The sequence below is a fragment of the Aricia agestis genome, chromosome 8, assembly GCF_905147365.1.
Source record: "Aricia agestis chromosome 8, ilAriAges1.1, whole genome shotgun sequence".
NCBI lineage: Eukaryota > Metazoa > Arthropoda > Insecta > Lepidoptera > Lycaenidae > Aricia > Aricia agestis.
In genome coordinates, this window is record NC_056413.1 from 14945865 (window position 1) to 14967958 (window position 22094).

Below are 22094 nucleotides of genomic sequence, written 5' to 3' on the forward strand. Positions count from 1 at the left end.
CTAGTAGCAATCTCTACTCCAACCTTATTAATGAAACTTTAATATTCCCTATTAAAATAGCGTCTTTTATCGGTTATGCTAAGTAATCACATACGGTTTTACTCGATAGTTTTACTCCAAATAATTACTATATGGATCGCAAAACTGACAGCTCGAAGGCTCGCATCGAGCCGCTCGATGGAATTAAATATATCGATTTGGAGTAAAACTATCGAGCAATGCTGGATGTGTGGACGAAAGCCCGAGCCGTGGTTTTTACTCTACGTGATTGCTCGATCGAGCAAAACCGTATGTGAGATCTAGCGTTAGCCATTAGAAATATACAATCAGAAGCGCTAAATCCATACTACCGTACTAATATTATAAATACGAAAATGTCAGCTGTCTGTTATTTCTTCACGCCTTAACCGCTGAACCGATTTTGCTGAAATAACTTTGAATAAATTTTATTTTATTTTTTATTTATTTGACACACCAAAAAGGAACTACATTAGAAAAGATCTTAATATAGTAAGCATACAGTTGTACAATAAAGATTAATGTATCCTTTTTTTATGAAATAAGGGGGCAAGCGAGCAAACGGGTCACCTGAATATGGAAAGCAACTTCCGTCGCCCATGGACACTCGTAGCATCAGAAGAGCTGCAGGTGCGTTGCCAAATCCTAAATTACAGGTGTAGTTCTACATGAACAAATCTTACACAAATGTGTGTAAGATTTGTGCATCTTAAGAACTAAACTTAAATATTTTATAAAAAATACTTTAAATCCCGGAAAAGGAAATAGGATACTCTTTATCCTGGAAAAATGTACGGTTCCCGCGCGATTAACGATTTTTGGCGTAACGGGGTTGCGGTCGTCATCTAGTAATATATAAACTTTTGTCAAAAAAACTTAACAACTGGGCACATATTGTGTGGCTTCCTATAGTCTGTTTAGGTTTAGACTAGTCTAGTTTGTGGATAGTATGTCAGTAGGTGAGTAAAGGATTACAAGGTAGCAGCTTGTCGCGTGCGTTTATATTATACTAGCTGTTGCCCGCGACTTTGTCTGCAACCACGTGAACATTTCTTTTTTTGTATTTTTTTTAAATAGAAAATATCATATTATGTTACTTCTGATACCTCCAAGAACAAGATATGTACAAAGTTTCATGATGATACGTCAAGTAGTTTTTAGTAACGTAACAAACATCCACGCTCTCACATTTATAATAGGTATAAGCAGGGATTATATATAGACGACCTCTGTGGCTCAGTGGGTGGGCTGTCCGTAGCTCAAGCCGGGGGTCGCGGGTTCGAATCCCGCCGACGGAACTAAAAGTTTTCAAAGTTCCTGGGTCATGGATGTGTATTAAATATGTTTATCATATAATAAAAATCTTAAATATTACATGTATATTATAAAAAGTATTAAATATATTTCCGTTGTCTGGTACCCGTAACACAAGTCCTTCGGATACTTACCACGGGGCCAGACTGACGTGGTGTGAAGCGTAATATTATATTATCATTAACTAACACTGCTGAAGTCAACATTAATTATAAGGTGGCAACCGCGTGACCTTCTTAGTCCAGGAGCTATCTGAAAAATGCTCGCACTATACTACAGTTAAGTTTGAAGTGCAGGAGTAATTTTATAGCGTCCAAGTGTGTGCGTAGCACAGACATAGATTTATGTCTGTGGTGCGTAGTACACAAGAGCACTCTACATTCCCTTACTCCCATAACCCAGTGGGACGATTAGCGACAGATCAGGCGCAGGACCGATAGACCGACAAGTAAGATGTATCATCATCTAACGGCCGTTCCCAATATTTGATCTATCTCTGGTTTTGCCCTACCAGAGATAGAAATAGCTCACAATTGACATAAAATATATGTCTCTAATGTCTAATGTGAGCTATTCCTATCTCTAGTAGGGCAAAACCAGAGATAGATCAAATATTGGGAACCGCCGTTACTTGTCAGACAATCAGGTGATCAGCCTGAATTGTCCGAACCAAACTTGAAAATATCATGTTCACGACCTCCGAGTCTTGAGCCACGCTCTAAGCCACTGGACCACGGAGGCGTTTGTCAAAATATATACAATATTAGAAAAAACAATGGGTCAAACTCCGGGAGTGCACCATAAAAAGAGATAAAAAGAGAGATTATAATATTATTACTTCTCCTACGATTATTATTTATTTTATTTTATTTTTTACGCAGTGCTGACTGATTACTTTCGCTCTCTCTCTCTCTCTCTCACACACACACAAATTTCAGATCAAGTCACGAGTCCTGACGTAAATTTGACATTTTTACCCATCAAAAGTACTCCCACGCTGGTAAAGCAATTTTTTACTTCAAAAACCTAACCCCCTATAAACTGGTGCAGTTGGGTAAAATGTGCGTATTCATATACCTCGCGACTAGAAACAGGTACATAATAATAACACAATATTGTCATGCGATTGACGTCGTTATTCAATTCTATTAGAGTCTATAATCGTATGCATAAAGTTGTGAGGCGTGAAATCAATACAGACAAGATCTCACGATAGAGGCTTTGAAGGGCCGAGAGTCGAGACACAACAAAGTGCGAAAGTGTACACTGATCCAATACAATTTGATTTATATGTTTATAGTAATACTAGCTGACCCGGCAAATGTTGTTTTGCAATATAAATTATATTTTGTAGTTGTAATGTAGTTTTTTAAGTATTATATTTTTATTGAAGAGACTAAATAAGTATGGTACCACGGCAACGTTCATCACCTCGAGTTGTAATAAAATTTACTATTATTTATTCAACAAATGCACTTATCATATAAAAAGTACCCAGTAGTCGATTCTCAGACCTACTGAATATTCATATAAAATTTAGTAAAAATCAGTAAAGCTGTTTCGAAGTAGTACTAAGATTGTGGCACGAGAATTTTATATATTATAAGATAAGATAATAAGATAATATAAACTTTTATTTAATTAGGCTGGCCACATACACACATTTTCCGCACTCAATTTCCGAATTCGTTTTCCGTATTCGGAAATTCGAATGTATGGAATCAGTATATTAACTGGCGCGAAGTTTATTAATTCCGCACGTACGTATCAAGTTCAATCCGGCGCGTTCGCGCGTGATAAAAACGAACGTTTGCGCTTGTCTCACGGAATGACTAATCGTAATTCCGCATTAAGAAATCGTATTCGCAAAACGTATGTATGCGGCCAGCCTTAGTAATAATAATAATTAATGCAAACTATTAATACAACTTCACAATATGAAAAATAATTTTACAATGTAAGAACTTATTTATTAGTATCATTACCACCTGCATGTACTTTATTATTATAATATTACATTCAGCGAATAAAGAATTCGAATTTGTAATAGTTGACGACGGAACTCCTTCACACCAAAATTTGTTTATCGCAGAGGAAGCTTAAATTTTTTCGGGATAAAAAGTATCCTATGTCCTTTCCCGGGACTTAAAATATCTCTATATGTTCAGCGGTTTGGGCGTGAAAACGCAACAGACAGATAGACAGACAAACTTTTAGAAGTATGGATCTCAAGTTATTTATCGTAAGATTGTACAGTCTCTCACATTCCTAACCGTGGCTGGTTTTATCGAAAAAATATCTACGCAGAAGTGTTTTAAATAAGCCAATTATATTGTGTTCAATAAACAAAATCATTTTCTCTTGCTTTCCTTTCATAACCCAGTGCGCTGTGCGACTGCTGAGTGATGACCAATACGACTGACGAAAGATCGGATGCATTTTTTGACTTCGCTCCTGTTCAAACCCGCATGGAGGCACTTTAAAAATCATTTCTAATAAGAAATATTTTTTAAGTGCACATCTTGCGTTTCTACACTAATTTAGGTATTTAATACAATACCTACATTGGTGTAGAAACGCGTGTGCAAAATTTTAAGTTTTGTTGTATGTATTAATCAATCAATGAATCAGCTTTACCTTTTTTACAGATATATTAATTAAATAATAATTATCGTCCATAACAGATAAAGCTTAAACACATACTACTCTTCACTTTCAATGTCTTACTTTTCCCCATTCTTCACGTTGTGCCATAATGAATTTAACCTTCAATTCAAAGATTTTTTTATTACTACAACATTGGAAAGTTGCCTTTACCGAGACCCTTTTCACGTTGCCATGATGATAAGACATCTACAAGTGCCCATGGGCCCACGTGAGCCGCAGCATGCATAGTCGGCGTCGCAGTCTACAAATAATAAACGCTATGAAAGAGTTAAAGTGATTGTCAATGATAACTTATTATACTCGGGTCGGTCATACACTTTTCGTTGCCCCAGCTTTACTAAACTAGGCGTGTGCATCCATTGTGGATGATTTTTACAGTATTTTCAGAGCGAAGACCACTATTCATATACTGTAGTGCCTGGGACAAGATTTTGAATCTCCTTATGATTGCCCAAGCGCATACGGCATTCTCGCTACATTGCCTAGTCCAGAGGAAAGAACTAGTCAATACGCATGGGACCAGCCATGTGCGGGTTTCCTTACAATGTTTGCTTTACCGTACGAGCGTCCGTATTCTGTTCTTGAGATCAGAAAATGTCTCATTGGCACACGCTTCCACCCGGGATCAAACCTGTACCCTCTCCGAGGGAAAACCAAAGTTATTAGGCTACCGACGCTCTTTCTAGCTATAATTACGACAGTAATTGGAGACATATTTGGACAATGTATATTGTATATCAGCTATCATTCTATACTATACTGTATAGTGTATATGTATGGTCACTACCAGAAATCTTTACCAGAAGCCTAACTGGGCACTGCAAGCTCAACAAACACCGATACAGAATGGGTATTTGTAGCATAACGACTTGCACATTCTGTGAGGAGGAGGATGAAACACCTATTCACCTTCTCCTCGACTGCCCTGCTCTACTACAGACCAGGAACAGGCACCTTGGTCACCACGAATACTCATCCACAGAGGAAATTCGTGGCACCAACCCCAACCATATCGTTCAATTTATGAGCAGTATTGGGTTGGGGATAATACTCTAGTGCGAAGGAATGACAATAGATCCTCATAGGTCGCAGTGACGTCAGGGCTACAGCGACCTGCCTTCTTTAAAAAAAATGGTCACAATACACGAATATTATGCTTAGTTTATCGCTTGTATTGGTCCATTTTATTGCCAGCGTGGAGAGGCATAAGGACGCTCAAGTGTGGCGCGGCCCTACGGCGTCCTGTCTTGGCCTACATCGCGCCATTGTACGTGGCTAAATGCCAACGGTTTTTAAATTATACGTACCGAGTGCACTGCTCCACTAACTTGCTCTGTTTTACGTCTCATTTTGCGCTAAAATAATATTATTTTTTTATTAAGCATACGCTTTTGATTTTCAACACAATGAAATCTTTTGTTGTGTATTCGTCAGGGTTTGAGGAGTTATTCAGACTTATGTGCGTTTAATTTGAGAAATATAATTTTTTAAATCTACCTAGGTATAATAAAAGAGTAAGCGTCAAATAATAATACATAAACACTTCGGGTGTTTTCATAATATTGTATGTTATGAAAAAATATAAATAAAATTAATTACACTTGTACGTTTTATATTATGTTTCTTATGCCGGTTCTTCTCGACGGGATTGTTCCCGAACCGGTTGTAGGCACCAGTGTAGTCCCGACATTCAGAGAATATTTGAAAAAAATTATTCTGAATAAATTTTTTTGAGTTTGAGTTTATAAATAGCATTATTTATTATAAGTTGGTCCACGGGGTTTCATCCACATGAGCACATTCACATTATATCTAAAATTATTATAATATACCCATTACCCACGTCTTTAAGCTGATCTGAGAACCGCATCAAAATCTGTTGCCGAGTTTTAAAACTCGTAGCAAAATAATAAAGGGACAGAAAACGGAAAGATACTTTATTTTATCTGTGTAGTGATGATATTTATTATATATTTTTATTTTAAAAATAGCACATGGAAAAAAATCAAGTGTTATAAAATAAACTGCGAAAAGTTACAAAAATTGCTAATTAAGTTAAATAATATTTTAAAATAGATCATTGCGATATACAAACTAATTATAAATTCTAATTTAAATAATATTATGTAAAACAGTAATTTTACATAATGTTATTTTAAATATATAAAACTAGCGACCCGCCCCGGTGTCGCACGGGTATAAAATATATAGCCACTGAATAATTGATTAAAATTGATAGCCTATGATCCTTCACGTGATCTACTTCTTATCTGTGGCAAATAACATAAAAATTGCTCCAGTAGTTCGTGAGATAAGCCCTTTCAAATAATTTCCCCCATTTTTTCCACATTCTTCTATTAGCATTCGCGTGATAAAATATACATAAATCCTCAACAAATCGGACCATATTTCTATAGTTCCTGAGATTAGCGCGTTCAAGTTAGCCCTTTCTAATAATTTTCCCCGTTTTCCACATTTTCCTCTACTTCCTCGCTCCTATTAATCAAGCGTGATAAAATATAGCCTATAGCCTTCCTCGATAAATGGACTATCTAACACTGAAAGAATCATCATAATTCGTTGCGTGATTTTAAAGATTAAAGGGAACCAAGGGACATGAGGGAAAAAAAGCGACTTTGTTTTATAATATGTATAGATCAATGATTACCCCAGCTAGGGTGAAAATCTGTCCGTTTCTCCTTGAACGCCATCCTTCGGAGTTTAGCCCGGTGCGGTGCTACGCGCTACAACGCCGTAGCGCCGTAGCGGGGTGCTACGAGATCGCTACGACAGCATATTCTTGCTATTTACTCTGCTTCTATCTGCTTTTAAGGCTATAGATGTTACATTTTATGATAAAAATGTATGTACTTATTGTTTATTTTAAAATGTTATTTATAATAATTCGCTATTATTATTAGTAATTAAGCCAATAAAACCTAACTTTTTGTTGATACTTTTTATCAAATATTTTTTTCTTTGATTGAGGTAAATGTCTTACAAAAATACAGTGACGATGTCTTGAGTGAAGATGACGAGACGGGCGCGTGACGTCACCCCTGGCACTCTGCGGCTGCGGCTATCGATCCGCCGGAGTATCGCCGTCTCTCTCCTTCCTATCGCGATTTTATAGCCCTCTCATTCACGCCCGCTTCGAGTCTGAAAGCTTATGAAATACGCTACTAATATTTATTTTAAGTCAACCGTTCGGCTCGGCACACGTGCTTATGTTAACTCTATTTATTTATTTATAATTTAAGTTACGCAAAACAGTTAGCCTTTTAGTTTCTAGTTAATATGCATTTATGGGTTTGCAGTCGCGAAATTGTTAAATACAAAATTTTAAGTAGGTTTAAGTTAAAGTCATGGCATGTATTTTTAATGGATTTATTTATTTAAACGGATACGGATATGTTATATTATAATAATATATATACTTATTACCGTCGCTTATAACCTACTTACTTTTAAAAAACTAATAATGAGACTTAATTGTCATTTTTAAAATATTCTACAAATAATAATCTAGAAATAATAATAACACATTCTCAGTAATATAATTGATACAAAATATGGTAAATATATTATTCTTGAAGCTCACTTAACGAAAGAAATAATAATAATTTGTATTAACTACCTCTATACTACTAAAATTTCATATACGTACATTTAATTTAGTTCAAATGTAACAATAATATTGGTCGCGCGCTGATTCAATGATAGTAATTATCTTTTATTGACATTAATTCTTCAATTGATATTCATGTTTTAAAAGTTAATCAAAAACATGAATAATTATCCCATAACAATGCAACTTGTTGCTTAATTTATTTAATAAACAGTAAAACAGATGAACAATTATAACATAATGTAATATTAAGTATAATGACGCAAGTAAATGTAAAAATCTTCAATATGTCTAAAAGATACACAGGGTGTAACAAAAATAAGTGATAATACTTTTTAATTGGGTGTGTGCAACGTGTGTAATTATGGGTTCCCTATATACATATAGTTACTACACACACACGTACACTATGAAAGTATAAGCGCTAAAAGATAAACTTTTTTTTACTTTTGTAGGAAAAAAACCTTATGCATCGCCAACTTTTTTGGCGATTTGTATGAGCTAGCTAGCTCATACAAATCGCCAAAAAAGTTGCTCTTTCAGCGCTACAACTTTCACACTGAACTCCATATAAGGAACACCCTAAAGTATTATCATTATGTTTTATTACCGACTTCCAAAAAGGAGGAGGTTATACGTTCGGCTGTATGTATTTTTTTTTTGTATGTTCAACGATAACTCAGCCGTTTGTGATCCGATTTTCAAAATTCTATCTGTGTTGTATAGGGTTTAACTCGAATTTGGTACCTTGTTCACAAAAGTGGTGATCTGATGATACGATCCTGGAGGAATCGAGGGGACTCCTTGAAATTTGTATGGAAACATATAGTGATTTCAATTTTTTCTGAAGCATTCGAAGTAAATGCTACCAAAAAGTAAGATTTCGCCCTGGATCCGAAGGTACCCAACAGAACTTTTGAATCCTTATAGATACAGGTTCGGGGATTTCGGCGTTGTTTAAACAACTGAAAGCATAAGCCAACACATAAATTTATTTGATCATCATCATCAAAATCATAATTATGCCATGGGTCATCACATTATGATCCAATTATTGATGCTTTTCGTGATATTTTGCATCGAAGCAGATGTTTTTGATGATTATTTCGCTGTTTGTGGACCGATTTTCAAAATTCTTGTGTTGTTGTATAGGACATAATCTTGTAATTACGAAAGTGGTGAGCTGATGATGGGATCTATGGGAGCAATCGAGGGAAATCCTTGAAATTTATCAAAAGACTCCTAGTGGTTAAAATGTTGTTTTTAGTAACTTAAACATATGTTACGAATAAGAAAAAGTCTCTTGAAGAAAGTGTCTCTTGGTCCAAAGGCACTGAACAGAACTCCTGAACCTTTAAAGATAAAAGTTTGGAAATTGCAGCATCGCTTAGATAACTGCAAGCATTTACCACAATTTCGCTTACAGTAACATAATGTGAGTAGTTAACTTTCGTAGTGGTTATTTACGCCTAAAGTCTTATCTTGTAAATAACTAAAAAGAGTGAAATTATTATTTTTAACAAAAAATTAAAACCGACTTCCAAGGCAAAAACAACGGTACCAGCTAATTTTATCGTGAGTTCAGTCATTGTCAGAATATCTGAAGCTTTTGGGACTGGTACCGACTTCAAATTGAAGACTGTAGTATGTACAGAAATAGTTGAGATTTAGACGAATTCTGAAAAAGGCACTGTTATAGAGTAAGAGTTATTTAATAATTTTTAGTACATATTATTATAATTTTTACCTTGGAAGTCGGTTTTAATTTTTTGTTAAAAATAATAATTATATCTTGTATAGAGTTTATAGTCTTTTGGGATTGGGTTTGGAAGTGCATCCAAGGTGCGTAGAGCCAAAATATAATTATATGCCGTAGAGCAGGGGTCACTAAATGGCGGACTGCGGTCCGCATCCGGACCGCCGACCTATTGTGTGCGGACCCAGCATGTTCGAAGATGACCTTCGTTAAAAATTAATTTAAATCTCGACGATGTCTCGATATACTGTTGAACATGTAGCAACCAAAATTTTTACTTTTCTCATTGATACAAATTACAAATACCTTTGTAATTTCCGTTATTACGAGTACCTGCATTTATTAAGAAAAAAAAATGTGTGGACCGCGAAGGTCATTTTATTTCCTAAAACGGACCCCGAACGAAACTAATTGGTGACCCTGCCGTAGAGTAACTAAGACATGTCCTTGAAATCAAACTCGTACAGAACACACCACCAGTTTACGTGTGTCATTCGCATCTGCATCGTTATGCTATAGCGTGTTTTGTGATTTCGGACAACGATATCTAAAAACACGAAAATTTACGCGTGGGCCTGATGTTCAAAATGAAATCTTCTTTAGGACGTTGTGCCTTTTTTGAATGGGTACAAAATGTTTCCATCCCAAAAAAAAAATCAAGATACCTGATCGAATATACGTAATATTTTCAAGAAGAGAGCATATTCCCTCTTAAAAGGCCGGCAATGCACCTGCAGCTCTCCTGATGTTGAGAATGTCCATTGGAATGTCCAAACGGTAGTTGCTTTCCATCAGGTGACCCGTTTGCTCATTTGCCCCCTTATTTTATAACAAAAAATACGGAGGGACAATCGACGCGGCGTAGGAGAGGAAGTAATATCTATAAGAGAAAGCGTGTATGTTCTTCTGCCTATACTCCCAAAGTGCGACTCGCTGTTATTTATAGTACCTGGATGACCGAGCTTTGTTCGGTATAGCAAACACTCATTGACTTCGTGTTACTTAACAACGACATCTGCTGGAATAGTTTTAGCTGTTGTTGTGTCGTTAAAGCAATTAGTTGCTCACGAAATAGTTTTATTATTCGTCAATAGATGTCAGGAAGAGTCATTTTTTTCAGTTTATAGATTATCGATAAAACACGAATAAAAATCCGTTCTCTAAAAATGATTCCTACCTAGATCGATTTATCGCCCCCGAAACCCAATATATACTAAATATCATGAAAATCGTTGGAGCCGATTCCGAGATTCCAATTATATATATATATATATACAAGAATTGCTCGTTTAAAGATATAAGATAAGATTTTGTGGAAAACATATAATACTCGGATGAGTATTATAGTAGAAAACAGCATTCTGAAGGTCATTGCCTCTAAATTAGACTGTCCCATTCAAAAATACTGGATGGAGATAGGGATAGGCTTGATGTCGTAAATATTATACAGACTCTACTAACACTACTAACATATTTATATAAGATAATTGTTACTAACTATCTCTAACAAATCTATGGACAAATTAGTCTGAAATAAAGTTTTATTTATTTATTTATTTATTTATTTATTATATGTTTTCCACAAAATCATTCACAATTTCAATACATATATTTCGATTTGACGTTATACGTGCGTAACGAAAGTGGTGATATCAACTCGAAACTTGTACTCGTTTATTTAACATCTGCTAGGTACCACGTATGGTTCTTGAACGTTCCCTATAGCCGCACATACTTAAGGGGGCGACTAACCCTAAAGTGTCGATTTTATAATTCATTTTTATACTTGAAAATAAGCCCCGAATTGTTTCATTTTCTAAAATTAGATACAACATTATATTTCCGAGAATTCGATCTGAGCGAAAACACGATATCTTAAAATTTTCTCGATAGAAAAAAATCACAAAGATGCATCTAATTTTCACTAATTCTTCATTTATTTCTGTAACCGTGCATTGAACTAAGTTAATATTTTAACACATTGTATAAAATTCTAACATAGAGAGATCGACCTAGCGGATTTTTAAAAATATTGTATATTTATCCAGTTATTAAGAAAAAACTAATTTGGCGATGAATCCGCGTCGTTCTTTTTCACCTGGCATATGAAAAACGGGCGTGAGTGTAAAGAGAGAAGGACGAGGTTTGATTTTTAGGGTTAGTCGCCCTCTTAAAGCTGTTTACGTAAATTAATAATTGACTATTAACAGCAGCTGTGACCAATAGTTCTTACATTATACCCACCTGTACTATGTTTACATTAACATCGAAACGTATTCAAACGGAGTCAAGGAAAGTAATAGACGGGCAAGTTATGGAAAATAATTTATTGTAATCAAATAAAGCCACACGCGATGTTGCATACGAGCGTGCGGGGATATTGATTGGCTGGACGACCACAAGGTCAATACTTGCCCAAGGATCTGGGACACGCTACTGTGACGAGTTGCTGGTAATGGTGACGTCATGTGACACTTGTTTTTTTTTAATTATTAAAACACAGTCACTAGTCATTTTGCGAAAGGTATCCTTAAACGTTATTGGGAGTTTTTATCGTTCACATATCAAAAAATAACGTATAATATATTTGTGGCTTCAAACTAAGTAACGTTGTTGAAAAATATTCTTAGTACATTTAGATATTTGCAGCGCCTTAACTATAGTCACATTTTTTCGGTGAACGCATTTTATTTAGAATATATTATGATAACAATTCATAACTTCTAGGACGATTTCCGTAGACCGTATATTGATACGGTCTACGGAAATCGTCCTAGAAGTAGGCTGTAATTGAAGTTAAGCTACGGAATTTTATAGTGCCCGAGTGTAACAAATATCATAGACACACTTTTTATGGAACAGAGAGCGTCCAGCGAGCGAAAGGTGTTGAAATGTTTTTTAATTGTTTAGTTATTTTGTATTGTTTACCAAATAAAGTTTGTTTGTTTCTTTCTTTCTTTCTTTCTTTCTTTCTTTCCATGTCCATTATACTCGAAACGCATAAACCAACACGATTAGCGAGAGATCAGGCACAGGACCGACTTTTATATGCCTATGGAGCATCTTACTTGTCAGGCAATCAGGTTATCGGCCTGCAATGACATTGTGGAAATCAAACCTAGGAACTCCGAGATCAGAGCCAAGTTCTAAATCATAAGAACGTCGAAGCGTATGGAGGTAAATAGTAGACATGTAAAATTAAGCTGACCTTTATCTCATCTTATTGGCCATACATTACTTAAAATAAGGACTCTAAGGGCCTGTTTCACTACTTTCTGATAAAGTGCCGAATTGGCTGTTCGCAACTTTTTTGACAGATGTTCCATACTTGATCTGTCACTGTGGATAGCACGAGCATGCTATTAGGCACTTATTAGAAAGTGGTGAAACAATCCCTTAATGTATTTAGAGAGGTTATCAGAGATGTTTGACAGAGTCAATATTATTATTGACTGTGTAGTGTGTATGGCCCGTCAGTCGTGTCGTATAAACCCCAAAAATGTAGAAAAATATTAATCACAATTATATATTTCTGGTGTGCCTGTATCTACTGTCTATAATGGAATTTGTACGGTAATGTAACTTCTTAATTTTAACTTGTACACATATAAGAAAGTTTTATAAGCTAGCTCTGTAAAGGTGTACTAGATATTAACCACCCGTTAACTTACATTTTGCAGTAATAAAAACTATAATAATTATGTCTTTTTTCCGGATTGAAAATATTTTTGTTTAATTTTAACGAAGACTCGCTATCGTCTTCGTTATGATAATTAAAAGTATAGATAATCATTTATACTACATACTGCGTTTAGACAAAATAATTGCGATTATATTGAAAAAGTGTGTAAAAAAGTTGTGTGTTAACAAAATGAGCAATGAGCTATTTTATGTGCAGAGTGCAGCCAAACACGGTTGATATTAGCACTAACCCACTGTGAATTTAACGTGAATACACACAGTAGCACTCTTAAGCAGTATATTAAGCTTTGATGTGCCTTAGTAAGTGTGTCAGTAATAACTCGGCGCGAAGTAGGTTATGTTATGAATTAATGCGCCGGGCTAAGTTAGATCGTTGTAAGCCAGATTCTAATCCGGAAGAGGTAAATTTGGATTTAATCTGAATAACTTAGTCACATTAACATTATAAGGATGGATATAAATCCAGCAATAGATGTAACGATTTATTTAAAAAGCGCTGCGGTCGCGTTGTCATTTACTTTTTTTTTAAATGAAATAAGGGGCAAACGAGCAAGCGGGTCACCTGATGGAAAGCAACTTCAGTCGCCCATGGACACTCGCAGCATCAGAAGAGCTGCAGGTGCGTTCCTGGCCTTTTAAGGGGTAATAGGGGAGGGTAGGGATGGGAAGGGAATAGGGGAGGGTAGGGATTGGAATAGGGTAGGGGATTGGGCCTCCGGTAAACTCACTCACTCGGCGAAACACAACGCTAGCGCTGTTTCACGCCGGTTTTCTGTGAGAACGTGGTATTTCTCCGGTCGAGCCAGCCCATGGTTCTCCCACGTATAAATATAATTATTCTTATTATAAGCCTAAGCTGTCCCACTGCTGGGCAAAGGCTTCCCCCAAAGACTTAACTGTGTCCCCCAAATGACTTAATATAATAGCTTGTGGTGTAGCAGCTAAGCCGCGCGTTCGAGCGGACGCATATTATAAACCATATGTTGTATGTATCCGGAAAAGTTTAATTTGGATTTAATCTGTATTACTTATATATACTAATATTATAATACCGTTTGTGAGTGTGTGAGTTTTTTACCTACCTGATCACCTATTGTCTGACAAGTAAGATGATCCATGCGTCGGAAGGGCATGTAAAAAGTCGGTCCTGCACCTGATCTCCCACCAGTCGTGTCGGTCTTTCGTCCCACTGGGTTATGAGAGTAAAGGAATAGAGAGTGCTCTTGTGTACTGCGCACACACTTGGGTATTATAAAATTACTCCTGCGTACCTAGCTCGGTTTCAATGAAACCGGCCACCGTCGCCGAAACCGGTGTGGAGGGTATTATTATTATGGACTGCAGAAAATGTAGCCTCACCATTTTTGAATTTAGGAGAAATATCTAGTCAGCACAAACTGTCATAGTTTTAAGGTTGGTTGGAACTGAAATGCAGCACGATTAAGAGGAGTTCACACCGCCCTTTTTTCCATACAAACGTTGTCCCCTGTTTTCTCCCTGGATAATGCTACTAGAGTTATAATTTTTTTCCTAAATATCTACGGCCACTAATACAATCCCTATGTTTTCTTTTTTTCATAATTTAATTATTAAATAAGGTATGAACGTTCAAAAACCCAAAAAAATGGCCAGATTTTCCGCTGTGTTCAAACATCCAGAAAACAGATTTGGCTAGATTATACAAAAAAAAAAACAGGAACACAGCTCAAGCCTTTCTTTAATCTTTAATGAAAAAAGTACTTAATTTGGTTAAGTTTTGGAGAAGGAATCAGGGGACAACGAATCGTTGATTTTCTGCAGTTGTCTCTATCGCATTCTGCGGTATAGGCTTGAGGTAAGGGAGACAGCTATTATAGATATTACACGTACTTTTTTTTCATTTCTTTAGCCCCTGGTAGCCCCTCTTAGTGCCTGGTATGCTATTCGATACTAATATGATGCCGAAATTCCGTTGCGTTATTTCTATTTTAAAAGGCTTTATTATTATTATATTTTTTCGGTATCCTAATTTCTATTTCAGTAGCAATTTATTATTTGTGAAAGTTTCCGGAAAGCTCCGGACATAAAATCAGCCGCGGAACTTCAGTTGCGTATGTTTATCTCGCTGTGTTATAGATATTTCTTCAGCGATATTTTATTAAAATAAAAATTTTCTTGTTAAAAGTCTTCCTTAAATCAACTTTAATTTAAGGAAGGCTTCGATAGAAACAGTATACAGCCTATATAAAACTCTTTAGCAAAAAAACTAAGTGTAGACCATCTGTCAGATGAGTTATGGATAAAAAAAAAAAAAATCAAAATTGTTTTATTTCTGAATAAATTTAAAATAAATGTTTTCAGAAAGTCCTACATGATGCCTACCACCGGTTCGGGAACTAACCCGGCGAGAAGAACCGGCGTAAGAAACTCGCACGGGGCCCACTTTTTTACCAAAAAAAGTGAGAAAAAAAAATAGCCTATTCGATTCGAGAAAAAGATAGCCTATTCGACACATATCAGCAAGTGGTGAAACAGCCCCTTAAAGTCATAATTAAAATATACAAGGTGTAACAAAAGTAAGTGATAATACTTTAGGGTGTGTATGAGTCCCTTGTATTGAGTTCACTGTGAAAGTAGCAGAGCTGAAAAAGTAACTTATTTTTAACTTTTGTATGGAAAAATTCCTCACGCTTGGGCGCTTGCCCAAACAAATAAAGAAAATCATTTTTCAGCGCTGCTACTTTCACAGTGAACTTAATATAAGGGACAAACCCTGGTGTAAGTAAAAGTAGGTGTAATAAAAAGTAAAGTATTTCCGGTTAACTAAAGATTTGACATTTTGCATTGTAGTTAAAGTTATAGTTAATTTTTAGTTATAGTTAAAGTAAGTTGGTGCAACCCACCCTTAGTGTGTGTTACACCCTGTAATCTGTGTACGGCGTTTGCATGAAAACAGACTCGTAAGCTTCGATTGAGTATTTAGCGATTCCCTTTGAGCGCGCAGTGAAAACTGTATCGATGACAGCTCGGTCATTTTTGGAGGGAAATTGCCCCATATCCGCCGCCCACGAGCCCCGATCGGCCCGTGATTGACAGTACTATTTGCTGGATTTGTGTTTGAAGCAGGGATTCCATGATTGACATACACAAGTTTGGTTTACAGCAAGGAAAATTGTTTGTTAAAATTTTAATCGAACTTTTTATTTCGTGGACGATTTTTCTACATTTCCGGTTTATTTGTCATGTGTATTGTCGTATACAGGGTGTTACATATTATGTTGGATAATACTTTAGGGTGCAATAAGTGTCCTTTATTATTATTTAATTCACTGTCAAAGTAGCAGCGCTGAAAGAGCAACTTTTTACGAAAAGTTTAAAAGAATTTACTCTTTCAGCTGCTACTTTCACAGTGAACTCTATACACGGGACTCATACACACCCAAAGTATTAATACCTTTTTTTGTTACATTCTGTACATCCAGTCCACGTGCGACTGACAACATCCTCCTGGCCACACGTATTTTGCCCACATGATAGGAATCTGTGAAATGATAGGATGTGAGTAACTATCATGCGGATCCGCACGCGGGCTCTAACACGCCTGACATAAAAAACGCCTTTATATGCTGAGAATGCAAAAAAACACGTCTTTGTTGTACGTAATAATAATATCTATGGACGCTTCACACCACGTCAGTCTGGCCCCGTGCTAAGTACCTAAAGGACTTGTGTTACAGATACCAGACAACGGAAATATATTTAATACTTTTATACTATACATATATTTAAGATTTTAATTATATCATACACCTATTTAATATACATCCAGACCCGGGAACATTGAAAACTTTTTGTTCCGTCGGCGGGATTCGAACCCGTGACCCCCGGCCTGAGCTACCGACGCGCTCACCACTGAGCCACAGAGGTCGTCACGTATAACGTATTACTATAATTTCATTACCATTGAATCTTTCATCGTAATTCCGTTATCTGTCTCAATCCGAACTTGCCACGGGGCCAAACTGACGTGGTATAAAAGTTCCAGATATTATTATTATTTAAATGTTAAGTATTAGGCGCGCAGTTCACAAATATAGTAGCATTTCATTTTGTTCGAGTTTCATTTATTAGGGTTCCGTACCCAAAGGGTAAAAACAGGACCCTAGGGTCCCATTTTTACCCTTTGGGTACGGAATACGGAACTTCGGGTACGGAAGTAATAGCTATTACTGAGACTTCGATGTCTGTCCGTCTGTCTCCAGGCTGTATCTCAAGAACCGCTATAAGTAGGTAGACTTTTGAAATTTTCACAGATTGTGTATTTCTGTTGCCGCTATAATAACAAATACTAAAAACGAAATAAAATAAATATTTAAAGTGGGCTCCCATAGAACAAACGTGATTTTTTCGGCTTTTTTTTGCTCTATATCAATAATGGAAACAGGCAGGCACTTGAAAATTTTAAATATGCCTTAATTATATTATTATTATGTGTACTTTAATAATAATATTAAAATAAAAATTTAAGGGCCATACAAAACACACCATTTTTGGCCTATTTTTGCTCTATAACCGTTCGAAACCCTTCGTGCGCGAGTCTGACTCGCACTTGGCCGATTATTTGTTTACATTTAGATCAAAATAAACGAAGTACAGGGCCTCTATCATGAGCTCTTAAATCCATTCTCTTTACGTCCTTATACTTACTGTATAAGGACGTAAAGTGAATGGATTTAAGAGCTCATGATAGAGGCCCGGGCAATACAAGTACATAGTACATTATAATGTCAAACAAGATAACAACGTAAACAAACAATTAAAGGGGTTAATAACAGGAATATCTTATCAGCTAGGGCCTGATAACGAGTGTTATTAAGGCTGCAATACTACATTGTACTATAACAATGGTTCCCACACTGGTTTCGGTGACCGTGATTGTTTTTAATACGGTGACGGAAACAAGGAACTATAATAAGGTGTACTCGGGGAATCGAGACAGTAGCGGTCATTGACTCCCTGTCAAAAAACTTGTCATTTTCTTTACGAATAATAAAAATGGAAAAGTAACTCCGTCAAAAACATGTTCCACAATACTTGTCAAGAATGTGCACCGGTACACATTTCAATACGTTTGCAATATTTAGGTGGCCTTGAGTGGTAGCAGGCTGACGTTACATGACGAAAGGAACCAAATTTAAAACGATAATGGTATGGGAGTTACATTTCCTCAGTTTTTATTATTATCGTAACATTTTCTATATAAACCGCGATTGACTATGAAATGTCTGATGTTTCTAGCTAAGGGCGATAGCGTATTTTGCATACTCGATGTGAACTAAATATGAAGCATAATATCACTAAGAACTTATAAAAAGTTGGAGATTATCATTCTAAGAGTTACCAAGAGGTATTCCGACGAATCTATAATAATCTGTGTCTTTATAAGTGGTCAATTTTATTCTTAAATATTCTAAATACAGTGCGAGCATTTTCCATTTAGCGCCTAGACTAAAAAGATCAATGACAGCTACCGCCTCGTTTCGCCGAGTACAGTATAGTACTGGCAATTAGACAAAAAATTCGATTTCTTTATGAATGTCACTTGCCTAAAAGTGACAGTAGTTTCGTGACTGACTTCAATTGTGAATTACGGTGTAGCCTGCAGGCCAGCATAATAACTGTAATTTAATTTAGGTCTCACTAAGTGCTCAATACGTAAGGATGTCTCTATTCATATTATACTCTCTCTTCTTTACTCTCATATCTCCTTTCGTCATGTCAAAATATTGTCTGTCCCACTGACCGATATAATAAGGTACAGATCGACTCTTAACCATAAATTTATTATACCTAACAGAATAGAGCAACAATCTCGAGCTGTCAAACGAAACCGAAATTGATTTATGTCTTTGTGTAAAAATTTGTTTACGTATACAATTACACAAGCATCTTTCTAAGAGATTAAATTGTCAACGTGCCGATAAGTGCCAACTGGACGTCAAACAGATGAAAAAATTGATTCAGCTGTCATGTATCACACGTCTCTTTTTACCACGCAGTGTTACTGATAGTGACATCTCGCTTGCTTAGGCCTTTGTTTCTCTATTCGGCTAGGTATATTAACTTTATGCTTTTAACATGTCCATCCGACGCATGGATTATCTTCCTAGTAATTACACATTCGAGTGATCAGTCTCAGCCTTTTTTTTTTTTGATGCGCAGGGGAAACCCATCATGGGTGCCCCGGGTTGGGGATGTGCCTCTGTTAGCTGAAGCACCCCGGGGGTATGTGGGACTCTTAACCACTAAAACCACATGCGGTTTGCCTTCAGCCATATACAGAGGCCTGGAGGGAGTCCTGTATCTGTCTTATACAGGACTCCCTCCACGACCGGCCGGCCTACCTCAAAAGGGACCGGACTTCCTCCAAAATAAGGGAACGCTTCGGCAAACTGAAGCGTTCCCCTCGGCGCCGGGACTAGCTAAGCCGGGCAAGTTCCCATCCTTGCCCGGAGCCCTGGATTAGGCAGAAGTTTGGAGGTTCGCGTAACGACGCCTCCGCACTCCCGTCCTACGCCGGCGGAGTGGAACGGAGGATAGATCACTCTCACTGTTCCGCTCCGCGGATCGGTCTCAGCCTCAGCCAGACTCAGTCAGCCACAGTCTGAATTGTCCGCAACTAAAACCTTGAAAACAACTTTTTTTCATCGTGGAAATTATCCACGACCTCCGAGTCAAGATCTACACTCAAAATAATAATGGACTATAAATGCATTGCTTTAGTCGGTCGTAGCATAGAGAAAAAATCGTACATAGACCTATTTGCTGATGTTTCTTTCACTCGCACACGATAAACAAAAAAATATAGATGTTGTACAATTTGTACTATCAGAGAAGTTGATTCCTATGCAAATCGGGGCCCTAAGTAGTTTGGTTGCGTTACGTCAAACCCAGCTGACAGATCACAATTAACATTGAATTGACATATTCGACCAAATAACGTTGGTCTGTCAATTGCATAGGAATCAGCTTCCTCGATGGTACATTCTTGTAGGGAGAGTAAAACACAGAATATTGTTATATCACTCAACACCACCACTCGGGCTCGTAGCTGATAGAAGAAGTGATCGTCAGACCGAAGTCGAGCTACCACTACTACTCTCCCCACTACCTACCCAAGTAGGCGGGGCATATCTTTATTTATCAATACACTACAGATGTAAACACTGTTGATCAGATAGTTCTACAATAAAGGAACAGTTATCAACTCTATCTGAGGAGAAGCTTACTTAAACTTTATAAACTTTAATCTCGACGACGACTCCAAAACAGTATACTTAATCTTGGCTTTATTTGTTTGTTTGTTCGCATTTAATTCAGCGTTATAAACATCTTATTCTTTGCCACAACATTGTCGGTTTATTGCTTTCACTTGAATATAATATTACTATGCTCATAAACAGTAAAGAATGTTACCAACCACACTAATATTCTAAATACCAAATTGTGTCAGTTTTATCGTTTTATGAGTTACCTTCATGCTACCTCTTCAGTTTAAACTGATTTAAAAGAATATGTTTAGTATGGAGGTATATTGAATCTTGCAATGGGATATTTGTAACACTAGACGTGGGAGAGCCATGCTTCGGCACGAATGGGCCGGCTCGACCGGAGAAATACCACGTTTTCACAGAAAACCGGCGTGAAGCAGCGCTTGCACTGTGTTTCGCCGAGTGAGTGAGTTTACCGGAGGCCCAATCCCTTACCCTATTCCCTTCCCTACCCTCCCCTATTCCCTTCCCTTCCCTTCCCATCCGTACCCTCCCCTATTACCCTATTCCCTCTTAAAAGGCCGGCAACGCACCTGCAGCTCTTCTGATGCTGCGAGTGTCCATGGGCGACGGAAGTTGCTTTCCATCAGGTGACCCGTTTGCTCGTTTGCCCCCTTATTTCATTAAAAAATCTCATTAAAAAAACTGAAAATGTGCGGTATCCGCCTGATGAACGATTCTGGGTGAAAGTTTAATATTTTATTAATATAAAAAATGTGGTATAATGACTTTAAGTTAGTGTTAACTAACAGTCGTGAATCGATTTGTGACTTATTGATAGAAAAAAATATTACAAAAGTAAAATACGACAACTGAGGGACAAGCCAAATAATGTTCTAAGCCACGTAATCATAACATTATCAAAAGTGATTTGTATGATTATGACAGCTCCCATACATTTGACGACTATGAATACGCAGCATTCTTAATCTTATTGCTCAAAACTTCCAGCAAACGCAAGATTCTCATATCATTGAACATAAATAATAGAAGTAGGTACACAAACATCTTTATCATCATATCTGTTGACAAAAACCTCGTAATCCGGCAGCCAGAGCGGCGCCAGGACCAAGGACGAAGGTCTGGCGGACGTCCAGATTGACGTCATCACTTCGACAGTCAGAAGGTGTCTAGGATAGATGTTTGACTTTGAAGGACTTTTTAAAGCCTATAACATCAATTCCCTCCCTCAATTATATTCCCTCTTAAAAGGCCGGCAGTGCATAATATTATGCAACTCTTCTAGTCTTCTACTGTTGCCAGTGTCCATAGGCAACGGTAGTTGCTTTTCATCAGGTGACCCATTTGCTCGTTTGCCCCCTTATTTTTTTTTAAAGTCAGTGGTACAGATATTTAATGACTACTTACGGCCGTTCCCAATATTTGATCTATCTCTGGTTTTGCCCTACTAGAGATAGGAATAGCTCACATTAGACATTAGAGACATATATTTTATGTCAATTGTGAGCTATTCCTATCTCTAGTAGGGCAAAACCAGAGATAGATCAAATATTGGGAACGGCCGCTAGATGACGCCCGTAACTCCGTTGTGACTCCGTCGACATGACACTAGTACTAATTCGTAATAGTGTCATGTCGACTATAATCACAGTATAAATATCATTAGAAGGGTAACTTAGCCGTATTCAATGTTCCACGTACGTTTTAAGTGATATTATATTGTTTTGCTACTTTAAGG

The 22094-nt window shown here is 36.9% G+C and overlaps 1 long non-coding RNA gene across 1 annotated transcript; it reads right to left on the reverse strand.

Annotated features, from left to right (window-relative positions):
- Window positions 1-3100: 3100 nt before the first annotated feature.
- On the reverse strand, window positions 3101-18647 carry LOC121729887. The gene is made up of 3 exons (XR_006036033.1): window positions 18638-18647; window positions 17256-17266; window positions 3101-3164 (listed from the first exon to the last, which is right to left on the reverse strand). It is a non-coding gene; the product is annotated as an uncharacterized LOC121729887 (long non-coding RNA).
- Window positions 18648-22094: the final 3447 nt, after the last annotated feature.